This window comes from Nelumbo lutea, chromosome 4 (genome assembly GCF_056320005.1).
Source record: "Nelumbo lutea isolate HS-2025 chromosome 4, American lotus-T2T, whole genome shotgun sequence".
Lineage (NCBI taxonomy): Eukaryota > Viridiplantae > Streptophyta > Magnoliopsida > Proteales > Nelumbonaceae > Nelumbo > Nelumbo lutea.
In genome coordinates this window covers 81,463,710-81,483,755 of record NC_142687.1, presented here as the reverse complement: position 1 = coordinate 81,483,755, position 20,046 = coordinate 81,463,710, and the positions used below count along the sequence as shown (strand labels likewise).

The 20,046-nt window shown below is 40.8% G+C and overlaps 1 protein-coding gene across 7 annotated transcripts in view; it reads right to left on the bottom strand.

The window, feature by feature from the left end:
* LOC148861312 (protein FAR1-RELATED SEQUENCE 5-like) overlaps window positions 1-20,046 on the bottom strand; it is a 102,160-nt gene that overhangs the window by 64,852 nt on the left and 17,262 nt on the right. For 6 of the 7 annotated variants that reach the window (XR_016113102.1, XR_016113101.1, XR_016113097.1 and 3 more), the window contains one exon: window positions 11,719-11,882. The gene's annotated coding sequence lies outside the window, so the exon portion shown is untranslated. Of the gene's footprint in view, window positions 1-11,718; window positions 11,883-19,454; window positions 19,550-20,046 lie in introns of all 7 variants that reach the window. The other variant, XR_016113100.1, reaches the window with a different exon arrangement.

Sequence of the window (20,046 nt, the reverse complement as noted above, 5' to 3'; positions counted from 1 at the left end):
CAGCTTCTATCAGGGCAAATATGTGCCCACACCATTCTAACAACCTTTTGTAACCTTGCATTGGGAATATCTCCCCATGAAATAAAGCACAAAAATACGGAGATATTCTCAATGCAAGGCAGTAAAAGCTACCCGAATGGGCTTTGCCCTGATTGAAGCCGAACTCGCTAGAAGATCCATATACACCTCCACTTGCAAATCGCCATTGAGAAAATAACTCTTTACATCAAGTTGGAAGAGTGGCCAGGAGTATGTAGCTACTAGTGATAGAATGATCCGTACTGAGCTCATCTTTGCCACTGGTGCAAAAGTTTCCAATTAATCTATGCAATAAGTCTGAGTGTACCCTTTTGCAACCAGCCCCGCCTTATACCTTTCTATACTCCCATCAGCCTTGTATTTCACTGTATAAACCCATCTGCATCCAATTGTCTCCTTGCCTTCTAGTAGATCCACAATCTCCCATGCTGGTTCATAATCAAAGCCTTCATTTCTTCTTGCTTTGCAGCCTTTCACTCGGGTTTGGAGAGAGCCTCACTAACACCCTTGGGTATAGACACGGAGTCGAGGGAGGAAAGGCTCGATAGGAAGGAGATAATCCACTATAGGAAAGTGTGAGATGCAATGAGCAGTACCTTTCTCTTCCCTTTTCTGAGTGCAATAGGAAGATCAAGGTCATTTGCAATGGGGTTAGGAGCAAGGGTAGTAGTATCAATAGGACCTAAACCATCAAAGGAAATAAGGGGCATACATGAGTCAGTGTCAGTTGAACCTAGAATCTCCGATGAGATGATAGGGAGTGACGTGGGTTCCTCTGCCATGTAATCAACCTCCCTGTGCAGTCGTAGGCGTTGTCATGTAAAACATTGAGAAACAGAACGCAAGGGAGGTGGTAAAGTGGGTGAAATAGGTGGGTCAGACACTAGAGTGGACAAAGGGGCTGGAACCGGAAGTGGTATAGATTGCTCACTTCCTTCCCCAAAACACTCCCCATGAGAAGAACCCTTTGCGAAAAAAGATGTGGACTTCGTAAAGGTGACATCCATGGTAACATACCAACTCTTGGAGACTGGGTCATAGCAACAATACCCCTTCTGATTTCCTACATACCCAAGGAAGACACTTTTTTGCCTTAGGGTCCAGCTTTGAGCGATGAGGACAAAGAACATGGACAAAGCATGGACACCCAAACACCCTTAGAGGAATATGGAGCATCTCCCCCTCAGGAAAAAGAAGGCTAAATGGAGTGTTATATCCAAGAACACGATAAGGCACCCAATGAATCAAGAAAACTATTGTAAGAACTGCATCACCCCAAAAACGAACTGGAACGGTAGAGCTCAACATCATACTTCTTGCCACCAAGGTTCAAAATATCAATACGCCCGATACGCAATCGATACATATTTTCAAGCCCTTTTTGTTATTTTTTTTTCTCGCAACCGTTTCAGGGGGGCCGGTTTAGGTCTCCTCTACCCCCTAAACCGGTCAGATCTCCGATAAACCCACTATAGGTGCGTATCGGAGGGGTCCCGGAATGATACATATCAATACTTTGAACCTTGCTTGCAACTTGTACAATATGTCTATTCTTCCTTTCTGCTACGCCATTCTATTGTGGAGTGTATAAACAACTGCTTTGATGGATTACTCCATGCTCCAATAGGTATAATGCCAGTTTTTTTCACAATATTCCTTGGCATTGTCTGATCTAAACACTTTTACTCGTACCCCAAACTGCATCAACACCACCCGATGAAACTATCGAACCAAAGATGGTACCTCATCACGGGATCTCATCAAATATAGCCAAGAATATCGAAAATAATCATCCACAAACAGAAGAAAATACTGAATGCCACCCATAGAGGAAACATGATATGGCCCCCACACATTAGTATGAACAATATAAAAAACAGAAGAACATATTTTATTGCTTGCTTTAAAGGAATGTCTACAATGCTTTCCAAGCTGACAACCTTCACACTCTAAACTAGACAAACTGACAAACTCAAACATCTTCGGAAACAAGAAACGCAAAGAAGCAAAAGACAAATGCCCTAACTGATTATGCCAAAGCATAATTTGACCCACTAACTCTGACTCAATACCCCTGCTGACATGATGACTCTAATGACTAGGAAGTGCATCAAGAAGATAGATCCCATTCACCTCACGACCACTCCCAATCGTCCTCTTTGATTCCAAATCTTGCAAAACACAATAACCAAGAGAAAAAATCACTAAACAATTCAAATTCTTTGTCAAGCTACTAACAAATAAAGGTTAGTACTCATTCTAGGGACATAAAGGACAGAGGGTAAGGCAATGGTATCGATTATCTTGACAAACCCTTTCCCAGCAATGGGAACATGTAATCCATCAGCTATGGAGACTCTATCTCTACTAGAGCAGAGGTGGTATGTGGAGAAAATAGTGGAAATGTTGGTTATATGTTTTGAGGCTCCCGAGTCTATAATCCAAGGAGGTCCCTCCTTACCTATAGTGGAAACATAGTTTGTAGTGGCATGTGAACTACCTATATGTGCAAAAGAAGTAGAATGACCACCTCCTGATCCACCTGTACCCTTGTTCGCTTGATAATGGGTTGGAACTGACTGTATCCCTCTGGTTAAAAAATTGCCCATATCTCTCCAATTCGGCCCTTACTGAAGTTGCTGTAATAAACTCAGGAGAAACTATAGTAGGGGGTCCTAATAAGTCACCAATTACAGCCATATTCACATTTCCCTCCTTGTTTCTGAATTGGCTAGGCACAAGGTGTGGGAAAAGCTTCCAGCAGGTATCTCTGGTATGTTTAGACTTCTTATAGTAGTCACAGATCAAATCCTTCTCATCCTCCTTCCCAGGTTCATTTCCACCATTGTCTCCACTCGGCTTAAGCTTCACTGTACTAACCATAGCTGATTGCTCAAGGCCTGGTTCCTCATCATCACATTCCTCCTACTCTCCTCTCTAGACATAAAGGCATATTCCTGAGAGAGAGTTACACTGTCTCTGTAAAGAATATGTTGTCATGCAATGTCATACTCAGGGTTAAGTCCAATTAGAAATGTTAGACAATGTATGCCCTTAGCTCCAATCAGATTGATATACATATACATTTATTGTTGTTAAAGTGTGCCGAATAGGGGTAGAGTCTTCTTATGCTTGTTAAGTAGCTTGCCTATGTGGCAGTGTTATTAGGTCACTCTGCCCCACACTTAAGTAAGGGCATTTTTGTCTTTGTACAGATCATTAGAATCTAATGAAGATTAAGGGGGTTGACTGTAGGAGTAATCCAACAAATTTCGACAGACCCTTATTTTCTTTCTTCTTCTTCTCTTCTTCTTCTTCTTCTCTTCTTCTTCCTCTTCTCCTTCCTTCTCTTCCTGGTTCGAACTACTGTAGCAGCATTCGAAACATGGTATCAGAGCCATGCTCCTGACCTACTTCAGTTGGTAAAGCACCTCAGTAGTGTTCGTGACTCTCCTCCTTCGTTTCTAGTCAGTCTATGGAGAGAACTGGTTCGCCCTAGGTCTGAAACATCACAGGTCGTCTCTCTCTGCTGTGCATAACCTTCTTCATCAAGAAAAGTGACTTCAGCAGTGAATGGTTGGTTGATATTCTCAAAGGAAGGTCGGTTATCTCTTCTTCTTGTGTTACTGATATTTCTAGGTAGAAACCCTACAAGAAGCTACTAGTATCGATCAAAACCTAGAGAACTAGGTTCATTGTTGCCCTAGAAAGGGTTGTGTGTGCAGTAGCCGAATGGTGTAGAGGCTGTCGTGAGTTGTTGAGTGGTGTTAGGGCTGTTGTGAGTGGTCGAGTGGTGTAAGGTGTAATGCTGTGACCTAGCCGAGTTTTTTTGTGGGTGTGTAGTGCCCTCTTAAAACTGTTAAACTAGTCTAAACTAGGTGTAATAGGTTTAACTATGTTGTGGTGCTTATGTTGCACAATCCCTATTGAGTGGATGTAAGAGGGCTTACATGTGATTAGTGAGTGTTAAATTGATGCCTATGTGGTCAGTGGTGTTGTGAAATCAGTAGTAGTGTGAATAAGAACAAGGCGTGTGTACCCACTGTTGTGTTTAGGAGTTGCTATAGGTGTTGGAACATCAAATTTTTGAATAACAACAGTCAGCTTCTTGCTGAGAATTCAGGTTAGAGGCAACTATGAAAGAGTACAATGGCAGCAATAGGAGATGGGTATAATGATCAGAAACCTAGTGTGGTGGTTTCCTCTGACTACCTAGGTGTACAAATGACCTCAATTAAACTGAATGGGGAGAACTATGTTCCATGGGCTAAATCTGTGGAAGTTTTTCTCAAGGCAAAGAGGAAAGTGAAGCACATAAAAGATGAGAAACCATCGGCTGACTCCCCAGGGTTTGATGATTGGCAACAAGAAGATGCTCAAATCATGACTTGGCTATGGAACAGTATGGAACCCAAAATCAGTGTCAACTTCATGTTTCTTGATACAGCTAAGGATATATGGGAATATGCTAAGAAGTTGTATTCTGGACAAGATAATACAACAAGAATATATCAACTTTATCAGGAGTACTTTGACTTGTAACAAGGAAACAAAACGCTAGAAGAGTACTATGCTTGCATGAAGAATATAAGGAATGAACTCAATGTCTATCATCCCCTCACTCCAGATATTAAAGTTCAGCAACAGCAAAGGGAACTAGATGTTACAAGATTCTTGGTGGGGCTGAAATCAAAGTATGAACCAGTTAGAGCCCAAATATTAGGTAGCCCCACCCTTCCTACACTTGAGGAAGTATTCTCACGGCTTTGTAGAATTTCTTTGGGACAGACAGAGAATCCCACACAGTCTGATAGATCAGCACTTGTGACTGCTAAAGGAGGTGGACACAGTACAAGGGGGGAGGACATGCCTCCCGAGGAGGCCATGGCAGTTCCATGATTAGTCGGGGTGGTCGTGACTCAGGGGGAGGCCGTGGCAGAGGGAAGAATAATTCTGCAAGGAAGAGTACTCATTGTGGCAGGGAAGGACACACAGTGAATTTCTGTTATGACCTACATGGCCCTCCCTCTAAATGGGCTAATCATGTTGTAGCAGGTGAGGTTGACATCAGTGATTGTAAACAGGCAGACCAAACTCCTCCCACATCTACATCTATTTCTGGGAGGGAGATGGTGAGTGTACCGCTTGACGAGTATAAACGGTTCCTTTAAACTACTTCACAGCATACCACTGCCACACTTGCCCATTCAGGTATTGCTTGCATGTCATCTAAAACCTCTCCCTGGATTATTGACTCTGGAGCCTCAAATCATATGACCGGGACTCCAGGTGTGTTCTCTTCTCTTTCTGAAACCTCCACATCACAAACTGTTACACTTGCCAATGGGTCCTCATCTCCCATCTATGGTGTTGGTAATGTTGACATGGCTTCTATGCCCTTATCATCTGTTTTATATGTACCTAAGTTTCCATTCAATCTTATGTTTGTTAGTAAAATAACCAAAGCTCTTAACTGTTCTGTTACCTTCTTTCCTTCCACTTGTGTTTTCCAGGATCTCAAGACGGGGAAGAAGATTGGTGGGGGGCATGAAGCTGGTGGATTGTATTACCTTGACGGTGGTGGATCTTCAATTGCTCTTTAGACTTCACTTACTCTTCTACAATGGCATTGCCAACTGGGACATCGATCTCTCAAGGCTCTCAAGATGTTGATTCCGTCATTGAGTCAAATGTCAGTTTTGCAATGTGAGTCATGTCAGTTAGGTAAACATCGTCGTGTGTCCTTCAGTCCAAGAGTTGAGAGTCGTATGTTGAGTCATTTTTCTTTGGTTCATTCAGATGTTTGGGGTCCAATCAAAATAGAGTCTTATAATGGATACAAGTATTTTGTCTCATTTATTGATGATTGTTCAAGAATGACATGGATTTATTTAATGAAAGAAAGAAAGTGAATTATTTTCCATTTTTCAAAAATTCCATGTTGAAATACGCAAACAATTTGGTGTTCCAATCAAAGTTCTCCATTCAAATAATGGTCGTGAATACTTTCTTACTTCATTTCAATAGTATTTAGAACAACATGGCATTATTCATCAGACCTCTTGTGCATTCACCCCTCAACAAAATGGGGTAGCTGAACGGAACAATCGTCATCTTCTTGAAATTGCTCGGTATATGCTTCACCACATGAATGTTCCTAAACGGTTTTGGAGTGATGTTGTACTCACTGCATGTTTTCTCATTGATCGGATGCCCTCTTTTATTCTTCATGGTCGGTCCCCCTTCTCTATCTTGTTTCTCACTTTATCTCCATTTCCATTAACTCCTCGTGTATTTGGTTGTGTGTCATTTGTCCACAATCTGAGTCCTGGAATAGACAAGCTAGATGCACGCTCAATTAAATGTGTCTTCCTTGGCTACTCTCAGACTCAAAAAGGGTACAAGTGTTATAATCTCATTACCCGAAAGTGTTATGTCTGCCCTGATGTCACCTTTTTTGAGTTTGTATCCTTCTTCTCAAGTCCTGATGCATCCTTGTCTTCACCCTCCTTCCTCTTCTTGTCAGTGATCCAGTTCCAAATGCTGTTGTGGGAGTAAACTCATCACCTCATCCAGTGCAAGTCACCACCGAACGACCACCGATTCGACAAGTGTATACACGTCGAACGACACCGGCCCATCCTCTAGCTTCTACCTCATCTGTGGATCCTCTCATGGCTCCTATTGCTGAACCTTCAAACCTTGACCTACCCATTGCCTTACGGAAAGGTAAACGCAGTTCTACCCTCCATCCCATTTCCAATTTTGTTTTATTATCTCGTCTTTCTACCTCACATCGCCATTTTGTTTCACTTTTGTCCTCTATTTCCATACCTAACAATGTTCAAAAAGCTCTTAGTTCACCTGGATGGCGGCGGGCAATGGAGGAGGAGCTCTCTGCTCTTCAACATACTCAAACGTGGTAACTTACTACTCTCCCACCTGGTAAGCATGTTGTGGGCTGTAAATGGGTGTATACTGTGAAATACTTGCCAAATGGTAGTGTGGAGCATCTGAAGGCCAGACTTGTTGCTAAAGGTTACTCACAATTGTATGAAATGGACTACATGGAAACATTCTCTCCGGTGGCTAAGATTGGTTCTGTTCGTATACTAATCTCCTTGGCAGTTATGTATGATTGGCCTCTGTTTCAGCTTGACATAAAGAATGCCTTCCTCCATGGTGATCTGGTGGAGGAGGTATATATGGAGCAACCACTTGGGTTTGTTGCTCAGGGGGAGGACGGTAAGGTGTGCAAACTGAAAAAGGCAATTTATGGGTTGAAGCAATCTCCACGTGCTTGATTTGGGAAGTTCAGCGAGTGGTGAAGAGTTTTGGAATGAAGCAATGCTAGGTTGATCACTCAGTGTTCAGCTATGAATCATAAGTTGGGAAGAATTTATTAGTGGTCTATGTGGATGATATTGTCATTACTGGTAGTGATAAATTGGGGATTGGCAAACTAAAGGTATTTCTACAAAATCATTTTCAAACAAAAGACCCTAGAACATTAAAGTATTTCTTGGGAATAGAAGTTGTCAGGTCAAAACAAGGTGTAAATCTGTGCCAAATGAAATATGTTCTTGATCTATTGGAAGAAATAGGACTGTTAGGTGCAAAACCGGCTGAGACCCCTATGGAACCAAATGTTAAGTTGAGTAGTGATACAGGAGAAGTATTTGAAGATCCTAGAAGGTATAGGCGACTAGTGGGAAAGCTGAACTATCTGACTATCACGAGACCCGATATCTCCTTTGTAGTCAGTGTGGTGAACCAATTCATGCAGAACCCTCGTATACCTCACTGGGATGCAGTCCTTAGAATTGTGAGATATCTGAAAAGAGTTCCAGGCCATGGGCTATTGTATAAATCAGAAGGAAAACTTGAAGTAGTTGGGTATACAGATGCAGACTGGGCAGGCTAATGCACATTTCTTGGAGGAAATCTTGTGACATGGAAGAGTAAAAAGCAGGCGGTCGTGGCCAGAAGTAGTGCTAAAGCCGAGTATAGGGCCATGGCGCACACTACCTATGAATTAGTGTGGTCGAGGAATCTCCTACAAGAAATTGGATTTCACATGGATAAACCTATGAGATTGTACTATGACAACCAAGCTGCACTCCATATCTCATTCAACCCTGTCTTTCATGAGAGAACAAAGCACATAGAAGTTGATTGCCACTTTGTGAGGGAGAAGGTCCTTGCTGGAGAGATAAATACAGAACATGTGGGCTCTAATGACCAGTGGGCAGATTTGTTTACAAAAGCTCTAAGCTCAGGGAAAGTGAACTATCTATGTAACAAGCTGGGATTATATGACATATATTCTCCAACTTGAGGGGGAGTGTTAAAGTGTGCCGAATAGGGGTAGTTTAGTCTTCTTATGCTTGTTAAGTAGCTTGCTTATGTGGCAGTGTTATTAGAGTCACTCTGCCCCACACTTAAGTAAGGGTATTTTTGTCTTTGTAAAGATCATTAGAATCTAATGAAGATTAAGGGGGTCGACTGTAGGGATAATCCAACAGATTTCGACAGACCCTTATTTTCTTTCTTCTTCTTCTCTTCTTCTTCCTCTTCTCCTTCCTTCTCTTCCTGGTTTGGACTATTGTAGCAGCATTCGAAACAATTGTAAATTAATAAAAGTACATTATTGTTTCATGTTGATATTGGTATATTTCTGTGTAATTAACCCTTAAACTAGACACATATGAGGCTCATGTTAGTTTAGAATGTTCTCAGTTGTTGGATAGACTTGAAGAGTTTATCTTGACAAGCCTAACACTGATGTGTTGCCAAAGAAGTTGGGGCAGCTTGTCTCAACTACTAGGGTTAGACCCGAAGCACATGTAGTGTGTGTTTGGATGAAACACTAAACCCGGACCATTTTCTAGTTATGCCCTGGACCTTAGAGATTGATAGGCAAAACTGGAAAGTTACACACAACCCCTAGACTTGATTATGGTATTGCACTAGGTGTTGGATTGGGCTGTCTTTGATATGCCAATCAGTGAGATCCATCAAGGGTCATAACCTGGGTATTTTGGGACAGTCTGAGAAGTCACTTAAGTGAGTGATCATAGTGATAGGATTAGTCCCGTTGTCGGACAAAGTGAATGATAGGTTTTCACTCTCTCTGATGGAAACCTAAACTGTTGATAGTGTATTTCAACTATGATTGAGATTTGGTTTTGCAAAATATACTTATATGATATATATATTAATGTTTTATGAAAAATGTTTGCAAAAGGTTTTAATTCTCGGGATCCATCCGAGTAAAGAGTGTGACACTGCACCTTGCAGCAAAAGGAGAGGTCCTTCCCTATTGGGCAGTGTTTGATCATTATGGGCCGAAAGGTTAAGTGTAAGAGACCATTAAGGGTTGATTATCTGATGGGCTTTATCTTACTTAAGTCCATTATCCTTGGCTCTTCATAGGATGGCTGAATTCAACGATCATTTAAGTGTAAATGTTGGGTCCATATTGAGCCCATAGTGATGTGCTCAGGAGTTCACTGCATTTAGCAGTGAATTCAACCAAGCCTTTTCACAAAGGCTAGACTAAACCCATGTGGACTTATGTGAAGTCATTGTGGGGTCCCACGCCATACAAATCAAGCCTAAGTGTGGGCCAAGCAACACTCTGGAATCATGTGCCTTATAGTCGATGGGCCTAAGGCCTATAATTAATAAATTAATTAAGCTGTCACATGACAACTTGTCATGTGCCATGGGGCGAATTTGGGTTTGGATCTAGGTATGGAGCACCTAATCTTATAAGAAGATAAAGTATATTTCTAATTAGAGTCCAGATCTGATTTAGATATGGATTATCTCCTAATTAGATTAGGAGATAGCTCCATAAGAAATTATAAAAGAGGAGGGGGCGGACCAGTCCAAGATAGCTTCATATTTTTTTGTAGTTATTAGTTCTCTCTGCACCCTTTTGTTTCCCAGTTTTTTCTCAGTTCAACGTTAGCTATCTGGAACTAATTTAGATCAGTTTTCTTCTGATTTTTGCAAGAAAAATTCAGGGAATATCAGGCTCATCATCCTCAATTCAATCCAAGTAGTTGGGTCTCAGTTTTGCTAAAAACTATGTTATTGAATCAGCTTTACCTATACACTATGACATCTTTAGTGGAGGCTGGTTTTAGGACTGATTTGGTCATGAACTTCCACCTTGGGATCTATGTTTGTGGTATCTGTATCAGGTATACATCTCCCTCTTTGGTTGGTTTCATATCTGGTCCAGTTCAATGCAAGACCGATCCTGAAAATTGCAGTTTTTCAAAACATAGGGAATTCGAATCCCAGAAGGATTAGGGAATTTTTAAAATTTCACCCAACAATCTAGCACGGTTCAACCATCCATATGATAGATCCTAACACTTCCAACAAGAAACTCAAAAACCTTATTCTTCTCTACCAGCTTCTTATAAGTTGTTGCATCCTTGCTACTTTCCTAAACCACAATCTTCAAATGATCTATATCCAACCATAAGGTTTTGAGGGCTGAAAAGTAAATAGCAACAAATTTATCTCCCTGCCTAGTAGCAATCACTTGGTTTCTCGACTAGTAGGCTCTAGCAACATTCTCATTCTGTGAATAGTTTTCTACAACTCCATCCCAAATTTCCTTAGCTATATTAGACTATAAAGTTTTTACTTATATGGGGCAGCATGGAATTGTACAGCCAAGTCATCACCATGTAGTTCTCCTATACCCATCGGGAGTAGTTAGTTTCAGGTTTCTTTTCCTCATCGGTGACATACCCCAATTTCCCATGAGCACCAATGGCCATCTTTGCAGATTGTGACCACTCTAAGTAGTTTGTACCATCTAACTTGACTATAGTGATGGTTCCAACCCTAAAGAGGTCTCCAGCACCTCCTCCCCCTTGTCCCATTTCACTTCCAAGTTTGTTTTCAACTCCACAGCCCTAAATCAAGACTCTCCCCCTTTCTCCAGTTCTTCCTAATTTTGGTGTTAAACCCTAAACTAGCTACAAGGGATTGCAAATCCACCTAAAAATCCAAGAACTGGGCTTACCTGAAGTTTTTGATCAGCCCTTTACCCCATCATGTAGTCGGTCGATCTAGGGTTGCATGATGGAGCAGCTCAAGAAACCTTTAACCTTGCTCTGACACCAAGTAGAAAAGTTTTGATAACCTGTTTTGATATAAAATCTATAAAAGAAAGAAGAGAAAGAAGAGAAGAAAAGGTTTCTGCTAGAACGAAAGAGAAGAGAGATAGAAGAGAATGGAGGAGAAGACAAAAATCTAATCTGGCCGCCTCTTTCATTAGATTATATACTCATAAATAAAGAGCATACAAGTACAAGTATGCCCTTAGTAAGTCGGCTACTTGTAGGAAGATGAAATATCACACTTAACTTAAACATAAACTAATGGGCCTAAGGCCCAACAACTACCTAAGTTATATAAATAAAAACAAATAAAATCGGCCCACAACTCAACACATCCCAATAATAATTAGCATACTAACAACTCATAGTAAGATTAGAAGCAAACCAAAGTTATAATCTTCTTGTTTTAATCCAATCTTGGCATACTATTTTCATAGAGAACAGAAATGAAGATGCTTATTGCTCCAATCCTGACCTATTCTAAAATAAAATAAAAACTTGCAAGGAAATGATAGGGGGCAGCATTTTTTACCGGCATGAGGATGTTTGGGAGGCACTGATTGATGCTTGTTGAAGCCATAGAAGAGGCCAAATGCTACAACCCTACGGATTGGAGCCACCCTGATCACTGGTGGGCCCATCCTTGTGGTGTTGTGAGAGACATTTTGGGGATAATTCACTTGTTATGAAATACCACTGCGAAGGGAAACAAAGCAAAATGTTAGAAGACACCTGCAGACAATATTTGCAACAAGGGGAAAACAAAGCACAATGTTAGAAAATAGTTGCAATTGTAGACAAAGAAAAAGAGTACAAACATTGTCAAACAATGCATAATGTTAAAAATGAAAAAAAAAAAAAAAGGTCGATCACCATTTCAAAAGAAGCAAATCCATAGTAGGTCCTCCAAACGAAATGGAGGTACCCATAAACCCAAGGTTTAAAGTATCGGAAACGCAAGGTGTATCGGAAAGAAAAATTTAAGAGACACCGGGATACGCTTTGGATACGAATGGATATGGACGAAAAATCAAGATACACATAAATATATTAGGAAATTCAAATAAACTCTAGAAACATATATAACAATAATTACAAGTTTTATATGATTCTAAATAAGTAATTTAAATGTAAAAAACCATAATTTAATAATTTATATAAAGTGATATCGGGACCCAATTAGTAACCATTGAAAAATTATGGAATAACTAAAATGTGAATAAAAAAACAAAAAAAAAACTAAAATATGAATGTATATACACCAATTTTTATAATAACCAATATTATTTATCTTAATATTCATTAGTATATAAAACTCAATAATTAATTCTAGCATTTATTAATAAAGACCTACTAAGAAAAGAGAATATTTACTTAAAAATAAAAATGCATATACCCATAACAAACAAGTGGGTGTGGCCCGGTGGCGAACTTATGGTCGTTAAAGTCTAGTAACCAAGGTTCAAGTCTTGCCATTGTCTAAAGTTTGTAGTTTTAATAATAACAAAACGAAATTAATGAAGTAAAAAAAAAAAAAAAAAAAAAAACTAAATTAATGAGAGAGGATCATTAATTAACGGAATTACTGAGAGAATTTGACTTAGGCACTAAAATTCAAATTTAAAATTTAAATTTGTCATAGAAGTAATTAACTAATTAATGACAGAGAAATTAGACTTAAATATAGGAGTAATTAACAAAATTAATGAGGGAGAATTCAGTATTAAATATAGATTGAGAATGGGGCCGGAAACAATCAAGTGTATCGGGCTGTATCAGACTGTTTCAGGCCCATATCGGCTGATACCCAAAACAACCCAATACGGGCCAGTATCTGTAAGATACATATGAAAAGATACGGCACAAATAATTTCTACACGTTCCACATATCAAGTTCTTGTCGGAGCGATACTTATCGGCCAATATGGTCCGATACGTTGTGATATTTTGAACCTTGGGTACCCTTGTGAAAACTGTAAAGATAGGTGTTAGTGGTGTTAGTGTAGGGGTATTTCGGTCTTTGTACTTGTTGAGAAGGTTGATGTGTACTGTTATGTTAGTTCGAGTGCTTCTTACTTAAAGAAGGGCACTTAAGTCTTTTCCAATAAGTTAATAATATAATAACAGGTCTGGCCGAATCTAGGGATAACTTTTTCTCTAATTCGAACCAGCATTTCTCTCTTTCCTCTCTTTTCTCTCTTCTTCTTTCCTCTCCTACTTCTTGTTGTTTACTTTACTTTACAGTCAAAGAACAAGACAGAATTCTAGGGCAGGTCAAACTTCAACATGGTATCAGAGCGAGGTTCAACAAATCAGACTTGCTAGAATTCTGTCTTCTGCGCATTCGAATTAGGGTTTCTCTTGGGTTTCTCAACTGTGAGTTGGAGACTGGGAAAAGGGCTGAAAAGGAGTGATCGCCCTCTTCCCTAGGAGGTTCCTATGCCTCCGATTGTGTCGTTGGTGATTGGTTGTTGTGGTTTCTAAGCCCTAGTTAGGGCTGGTACATGTGGTGCAGTGGTGTCTCAGCCCTTCGTGTGGTTGGCCTTCAGGCGATGAGATTTCGATGATTAGGGTTTGTGGTGTTGCAGTTCTCAGCATTTATTACTGTTGAAATCAGTGTGCAGATTTTGGTGAAGTGTCTGTGTGTAGTGTGCAGTGTGTAGTGCTCAAAATTCAGTGATAAGAGAGTTCGGCAATGGCAGATAACAGTGATAGTAAACCTAGTGTCATGATCTCTACTGACTACCTGAATGTCCAAATAACCTCCATTAAACTGAATGGAGAGAATTATGTTCCTTGGGCCAAGTCTGTAGAGGTTTTTCTGAAGGCAAAGAAGAAAGTGAAGCATATAAGAGAGGAGAAACCCCCCGCTAATTCTCAAGAGTATGAAAACTGGGAACAGAAAGATGCACAGATCATTACATGGTTGTGGAACAGTATGGAACCCAAAATCAGTGTGAACTTCATGTTTCTTGACACAGCCAAAGAGGTGTGGATCATGCTAAGAAATTGTATTCAGGTCAGGATAATACCACTAGGGTATATCAACTGTATCAAGAATACTTCAATCTGCAACAGGGAAGTCAGAGCCTTGAGGAGTACTATGCCAGTGTGAGGAATATCCATAATGAGTTAAATGTCTACCATCCTCTCACTTCTGATGTCAAAGTTCAACAGTAACAGCAAGAGCAGCTTGATGTGACATGGTTTCTGGTGGGGCTGAAGTCTGAGTATGAACCAGTACGAGCTCAGATACTAGGGGGATCTGCTCTTCCATCTTTAGAGGAGGTGTTTGTTCATCTTCGGAGGGCTTCCATTGGATCTATGGATTCTAATGTCTCCGATAAATCAGCATTTGCAGTGTCGAGAGGTCGAGGTGGCAGAAGTGGGGCTCGAGGAGCCCAGCCTGGCAGAAGTGGTAGTGGTGGATCTACACATACCCGTGATGGTGGTCGTACTGGAGGTAGAGATTCAGGGGGAGCTCGTGGTAGAGGACATGGCTCAGGTCCACGGAAGTGTACTCATTGTGGATTGGATGGACATACCATTAACTACTGCTACGACTTACACGGTCCTCCCTCGACGTGGGCCAACCATGCCATGACTAGTGACACCAGTTTCAGCTCTAGACAGGAGAACCGGTTAGCTGACCCGATGCCTTCTACCCCCTCAGATGGCCCAAGCAAGGAGATGGTGAGTGTTCCTCGGGATGAGTATGAGAGGTTTGTTCAATCCAAGTCGCAACAGAACACAGCTTCCTTTGCACAATCAGGTATGGCTTGTTTGGCATCCACACCCAACCCTTGGATTATTGACTCTGGAGCCTCCGATCACATGACGGGAACTCCAAGTGTGTTTTCATCTCTTACTCATTGCTCAACATCACAATCTGTTACCCTTGCTAATGGCTCCACATCATCTATCTGTGGTGTTGGTAATGTTGACCTAGACCCTGTATCCCTATCCTCTGTTTTATATGTACCTAAGCTTCCATTTAATCTAATGTCTGTTAGTAAGCTGACCAAGTCCCTTAAGTGCTCCATCACATTTTACCCTTCTATGTGTGTTTTTCAGGATCTCAAGACGGGGATGAAGATTGGTGGAGGGCATGAAGCCGGTGGACTGTATTATCTTGATAGTGGTGGACGAACGTCGACGGCCCTTCAGTCATCCATTTCTCCTCTGCAGTGGCATTGTAGATTTGGTCATCCTTCGCTGAAAGTATTGCAGTCCTTAGTTCCTTCATTGAGTCAACTTTCTGTTTTAGATTGTGAGTCGTGTCAATTTGGGAAACACCATCTTGTTCCCTTTCGTTCTAGGGTCAATAACCGTGTGTCGAGTCTTTTTTCTTTAATTCATTCAGATGTTTGGGGTCCTTATAAAGTGATGTCATATAATGGATACCGATATTTTGTTATTTTTGTTGATGACTGTTCAAGAATGACGTTGATCTATTTAATGAAAGAAAGAAGTGAATTATTTGCCATCTTCCAGAAATTTTATGCTGAGATCCGCAATCAATTTGGCGTTCACATCAAAATTTTCCGTTCTGATAATGGACGTGAATACTTGTCTTCATCTTTTCAAGAATACTTGGACCAACATGGCATTATACACCAAACTTCATGTACTTACACTCCGCAACAAAATGGGGTGGCTGAGAGAAAGAACCGCCATCTTGTAGAAATGGCACGCTCCCTCATGCACCACATGAATGTTCCCAAAACCTTTTGGAGCGATGCAATGCTCACCTCTTGTTTCTTAATTAATCGGATGCCCACGTCTATCCTTGATGGTCGTTCTCCTTTTAGTGTCTTATTCCCCAACATGTCTTTGTTTCTGCTTCCTCGGGTATTTGGGTGTGTCTGCTTCGTTCATAATCTGGGTCCCGGGACTGACAGGTTAGATGCACATTCCCTGAAGTGTATCTTCCTTGGCTATTCCCGAATTTAGAAAGGGTACAAGTCTTATCATCCCAGTTCTCGTCGTTCCTTGGTATGTGCTGATGTTACATTCTTCGAGTCTACTCCGTTCTTCGTCGGGTCCGGTGCTACTGCTTCCTCCTCATCACCACCTCCTCTTCCTCTTCCTGTGGCTGATCCACCTCCTCTGGTTCCAGTCATGCCTACATCCTTGCCTCTGGTGCCACCGTCGGTTGACCGTCCACCCATCCGTCACGTGTATACACATCGCCCGCGTGTATCGGCTGCAGCTCCTCCAGCTTCATCACCGTCGGTAGATCTAGCTCCAACTCCAACACCAGCCTCCGACCTAGATCTTCCTATTGCCTTCCGGAAAGGTAAACGTACTTGCACCCTTCACCCTATTTCCAATTTTGTTTCACTTACCCACCTCTCCGCTTCCCATTGCCAGTTCATCTCTTTGTTATCCTCCGTGGTTGTTCCTAAGGATGTCCAGGAAACCCTTACCTCTCCAGAGTGGTACCGTGCTATGGAAGAAGAGCTCTCTGCTCTGCATCATAATCACACTTGGGATCTCACCACTCTTCCTCCTGGGAAGCAGGCTGTCGGTTGTAAGTGGGTGTATAGTGTTAAGTACTTGCCGGATGATTGTGTTGAGCGCCTAAAGGCGCGGCTGGTTGCCAAAGAGTACTCCCAAACCTATGGCATTGACTACATAGAGACATTCTCCCCGGTTGCTAAGATAGGGTCAGTTCATGTCGTCATCTCCCTTGCAGCTATGTATGATTGGCCTCTCCATCAGCTAGATATCAAAACTGCCTTTTTGCATGGTGATCTGCTCGAGGAGGCCTACATGGAGCAACCACCAAGGTTTGTTGCTCAGGGGGAGGATGGTAAGGTATGCAGACTTAAGAAGGCTACTTATGGACTTAAACAGTCCCCTCGAGCATGGTTTGGTAGGTTCAGTGAGGTGGTCAAGAAGTTTGGTATGAAACAGTGCCAAGTTGATCACTTTGTCTTCAATTTTGACTCTTCAGCAGGCAAAATAATATTGGTGGTGTATGTGGATGATATCGTTGTGACTGGGAATGATAAAATGGGCATTGACAGATTGAAGGCATTCCTACAGGAACACTTTCAGACAAAGAACCTTGGCAAGTTGAAATACTTTTTGGGCATAGAGGTAGCAAGATCTAAACATGGCATTAATTTGTGTCAGAGGAAATATGTGATTGATTTACTGGAAGAAACAGGGTTGTTGGGTACTAAACCGGCTGAGACACCTATGGAAACAAATACGAGGCTGAGCAGTGATATAGGTGAAGTATTTGAAGACCCTGGCAGATATCGACGGCTTGTAGGCAAACTAAACCATCTAACCATTACTCGGCCAGATATTTCATTTGCGGTTAGTGTGGTGAGTCAGTTCATGCAGAAACCTTTGGTCCCACATTGGAATGCAGTGCTAAGGATTGTGAGGTATCTGAAAGGAGCTCCTGGTCGTGGTTTGCTATACAGGAGTGGTGGAAAACTGGTAGTAGAAGGATACACCGATGCTGATTGGGCAGGTTCTATGTCTGATAGACGATCCACCACAGGCTATTGCACCTTTCTGGGGGGGTAACCTGGTAACGTGGAAAAGTAAGAAGCAAACAGTTGTGACAAGAAGCAGTGCAGAAGCAGAATATAGGGTCATGGCACATACTGCTTGTGAATTAGTGTGGCTGAGGAACTTTCTACAGGAGATAGGATATGACATCAGTACTCCAATGAAGCTCTATTGTGACAATCAGGCAGCAATTCATATCTCTTCCAATCCGGTGTTTCATGAAAGAATCAAGCACATCGAAGTTGACTGTCATTTTGTGAGAGAGAAGGTGCTGAATGGGGTGATAGAAACTGCATATGTTAGTACGGGAAACCAGTGGGCAAACTTGTTTACAAAAGGTTTGAGTCGGGGGAGAGTGGACTACATATGTAACAAGCTGGGATTATATGATATATACTCACCAGCTTGAGGGGGAGTATTAGTGGTGTTAGTGAAGGGGTATTTCGATCTTTGTACTTGTTGAGAAGGTTGATGTGTACTGTTATGTTAGTTCGAGTGCTTCTTACTTAAAGAAAGGCACTTAAGTCTTTTCCAATAAGTTAATAATATAATAACAGGTCTGGCCGAATCTAGGGAGATAATCTTTCTCTAATTCGAACCAGCCTTTCTCTCTTTCCTCTCTTTTCTCTCTTCTTCTTTCTTCTCCTACTTGTTGTTTACTTTACTTTACAGTCAACGAACAAGACAGAATTCTAGGGCAGGTCAAACTTCAACAATAGGGTGAGAAGAGGGGAAAGTAATTGTGATGTACTCTGGTCCTATTGGGCTTGCTGATTCTCTTAGAGCCGAGGTCATGGCAGTGTTGGAAGGGGTAAAGAAGGCAAACGAAATGAATATTCAGAAGCTAATTGTAGAAGGTGACTTGAAACTGATGATAGGATGGCTGCAAAGGAGAATAGTAACCTTTGGCAATTTGCTAATGAAAAATGAGAGTTTGAATGGGTAACTCGGGGAATAGAGACTCAGCTTCATTGGGTGAAGAGAACTGCTAATTCCTTTGCAGATACTCTGGCTAAACAAGGGGTGGGAAGGGAACAATTGTTTTGGGCAGTGTTGTAATTGTTTTTCCGTTTTTCTTAGGGAGGGTTAAGAGATTTTATCTCTCCCCTCTGCTTCCTTTTAAACTCTTGCTTCTTTTTTAATAAAAAGGTTCTATTATTGATAAAAAAAACAATAATAATGGGAAGCGGGGGTCCTTTTTTTACTTTGAAAATGGAAATCCCTCTCGTGTGATAACCTCTACCTCCCATTAATATTTTTTTTTTCTGATCAGAAAAAAAGAGAGAAAAAACTCAATGAAATAATTCCTATGGATGTTCTGAAGTAACTAATTAATTTGGTGAATTTCTTTTTTTTCCTGGATAAACATTGTCCAGTTGGACAACTACATTTAATGAATTTTACAAAGAAACTTAAGGGCACAACAATAAGGAGAAAGCAATAGAGAAAAGATGATAAGGAAAACAGAGGAAGAAAAATTGCAAATCCAAGAGCTGATGATATTTCAACAGGAGAGAAACACATTTCCACAAATAAAATCAAGAGTGGCAGACAAACAGAAAAACTTAATCCAATAATTCATTCTTAACTTTGCAAGAAAGAAACCTAAAACCTAACTTGCTACATAAAGAAAGCATAAAAGATGTTCTAGCATCTTATTGAAGCATTCTCTTTCTAGCTCAACTTGGACGTACAAGAGTGGATTGTGCATGTGGTTTAGTGAAGAGGCACAATGACCTTAAAAGTTATGGATCCAAAATGAAAATTGGGTTTAGTGAAGAGGCCCCAATTGCATTTTCCCAAAAAGAATGTGCTTGAGGCTCCAAAATGTCCTGCATCCATGGATCCATAGAAAGCCTATAATCAGAAGATAACAGATTTTACTGTTACTTTTTTTATTGTTCAGATTTTTACCGTTGATCGTTGACTGTTGATTCACAATTTACATTACATATATACTCTCACCATTCAGAGTTTGCAACAAATCATCCTGTTTACCTGTTAACAAACTCCTATCATTAATTTCTTGAACAAGTTATATGCAATTGATTTCCTTTTTTTTTTTTTGAACAATAAAATAAATTCATTAGAAATATTTAAAAATTACAAGACAGGGAGAGGTAAACTTTCTTAACTCTCAACAGACAAAAAACTATTACAATTGAGCCCAAAACAACTGGTTCCTTCCCACCCCTTGTTTTGCTAAGACATCAGAAAGACCATTTTCTGCCCTTTTAACCCAACTGAACTGCACTTCCATATCTTGAGTCATCCACTTGAATCTCTTTTTTTCATTATTAAAAGTCCAGAAACCTTTTTCTTCCTTTTT